Raw genomic sequence first — 2,747 nt, forward strand, 5'->3', positions numbered from 1 at the left:
GAGGAATAAACCTAATAATATTTTATGTATTTAGGCTGGCAAGGTAAATGTGGCCTCTCCCTCCTGTCTCTAACCTTTTTGCAGAGATAATGTTAAAGTAAATATGTTAAAGTAAAATGCGCCTGCATTAGTGAGATGCTTGCAGGTGTGGGATTCTCTTGTACATGTGAACTGCAAAATGTTTACTGAGCTGCAAATTTTAAGGAGACTTCTCTCTCTCTCTCACACACACACGATCCTAAGAAAGAAAAGGCTGTCACTAAGAATAAATGCCAGTGCAAAACTCTATTCAGCAGGCTGTTGACTTCAGAGCCATAAAGAGCTCTACTACCGTGAAGGTGTGATAACCTGAGAAATCCTTAACAAATTCTGTTACATTTGATATAATTTCTTTAAATTATTTTGGCATATGTTAATCAGACTTAATATACACTCTGGGGGTGGCTGGTTAGTATTTGGAGTATCCTAATTGGGAATACACCCTTCAGGAGCTATTAGCTAGCATTTGAAAAAAATCCTAGTCACTTCAGAGGCTAGAGTCACTACCACAAAAGCTTTCTTTGCAGTTCAACACCAGAGACTTTCTTAACAAATGAATATTTCCAGTGGTCAAATTAACAGTGTTAAAGATATGTGGATTGGCCCAAATATTGTAGGGCTCTCCACCCTTTCCATGAGTAGTATATAAGAATCTAGCAAGCCCAACAGACCTAGGATTTCCTAATTCATTCTGTTAGAAGTTAAACCAGGAACTGAGTTGACTGATTGATTATATCTGTTAGAATATTGCTGGATTTGCGTCTAATAACTTTTCTATGTAGGATGATGTTGGGTTGCCTAAAAGGACAGAGTTGAGACTTTTTCAAGCTTACAGGACAGGTTGGATGACTGTTTTGGTGCCTGCTTGCTTGCAAACACGCATGATGCAGCAAGCGGTCAAACAACAGTTTCTACTTTAACAGGGCTGAAAGTCCTTTTTCCTCCTTATAAGGTCTGTGAATGGCCCAAGAGTTAAGGCAGGGCCTTGACAGTCAAGCACAGGAAGAAGAGAAGCACAGAGCTGAGCCGCAGGTAGGGACCCTGACATTTCTACTTCATGCCTTCCTATCCTTCCGGCTTTCTACCCAAGCCAGCTTGCTCTCTCTTAATAGCTGTCCACTATATGAGTGTTACCACACCTGGGAGTTCAGTAAAGGCAAAACAAACAAACAGAGCACCATGCATATCAAAGAACTAAGTTGAGGAAGGGATTATTAGACAGAAGTTTGTGCCCACTAAAACTGAACCAACTGGGATGGAGTGTTTTTAATTTTTGATTTGTTATTTTTGTAGCTATGGTTAATTTAAGGAATATGAGAGTCTGTCATTCTGAGCATTTGAACAAGGCCAAGGCTAAGTAAAAAATGAGCATATGCACTTGCTTTCATCTTAATAAACATTTCTTATGGTTTTATTCCATGTACCCTCTTATGTCTGTGCTTTAAAAAAAATCAATAAAACTATATTCCCTAACACCATTCCCCAGAAGCAGATTTGAATGCTGATGATCAGCATGACCTATGATTGCGTAGCATGGGTGTGTGAGACTGTCTGTCCCCATACGAGCTCCTGGAAAGATGACGAAACAGCAGTCTGGCCCTATTCTGTGAGATGATTCATGTAAGGTCCTTGCCCCAGAAACCAGTCCACACTACACACTCAGTAATATCAGCTGTTATTAGTAGCAATTTGTAAAACAAGAGCAACCACTGGTTATAGCAACATGTACTTTCAATTCTAGTTAAAGCTTAAAAGACCAAGATTCAGATAACAAGCTTTCCACGTGACAAGTATTTATAGTAGTAAAAGAAATGTGTCACACTTGCGCTTGGCTATTCTCAAATTAGATCAAACTGAGATTGACCTAATTTGCCACTTGGTTCTCCCCAGGTACACCACAGTACTCCAAACGCTGGCAAGGGCACTGGAAGTATAGGTTCAATATGCAACAGTAATAGAGTCATAGGCATTTGTCAGGCTGAAGACAACTCACAAATCCCCAATTTCCCACCCATTATTATCGTGTTTAACTCTCACCACAATTCCGAGAGGTTGGCAGGGAAGGTAATATAATCTCTGCTTTATGGATGGGGCTAACCGACACTCGGGTTAAGTGACTTGCCTACATTCCCATGGTTAGAAAGGGGTGAAGCTGAGAATAGAATCTCTTCTTATGATTCTTGGTATAATGGTCTATCCTCTATACCCCTTGGAATAAGAGGCAAGGCAGATTTTACAGTATATTCAGAATAGCATCAGGAGACTAGCACAGTACAGGGCAAGACTGAACAATGAAAAACAAAAGAGTGAATTTTAGATTACTGTGAAAGAGATCTTAGGAAAATTATTCTCAATACAAGGATGAAAAAACTGTCCTTTCTCTAGGATTAAAAAAAGCCATAGAAAATTAAATTTATGAGGGGACCCGTTTGTTTAGTTTACGGCATACTTCTTTAGCATCTATTATGTGCATCTAAGAACACAAGAAAGGCATTTCGTAGTTACAGGGAAGCTAGCACAGGTAAGAATGGTATGTTGTGTACCCCAAAGGGTATGGACTTCTTCAAATTTAGAACATATGAGGCCAGTGATGGGGGAACCCTCATAGAATAAATAATAAATCACTGCCATTTAAGAGTCTCATCCCATTATGTCAGGAAAATCCTAGGTGGTGGGATGCTTCATTTTAGTGTGGTGTGCAAAGAACC

At 39.6% G+C, this 2,747-nt stretch overlaps 1 protein-coding gene across 1 annotated transcript in view; it reads right to left on the reverse strand.

Annotated features, from left to right (window-relative positions):
* The window catches only part of LOC105820096 (nectin-3-like), a 186,293-nt gene that overhangs the window by 252 nt on the left and 183,294 nt on the right, over positions 1-2,747 (reverse strand). The gene's annotated exons all lie outside the window — the stretch shown is intronic.

This window comes from Propithecus coquereli, unplaced genomic scaffold (genome assembly GCF_000956105.1).
Source record: "Propithecus coquereli isolate 6110/MARCELLA unplaced genomic scaffold, Pcoq_1.0 Scaffold506, whole genome shotgun sequence".
NCBI classification, from domain to species: Eukaryota; Metazoa; Chordata; class Mammalia; order Primates; family Indriidae; genus Propithecus; species Propithecus coquereli.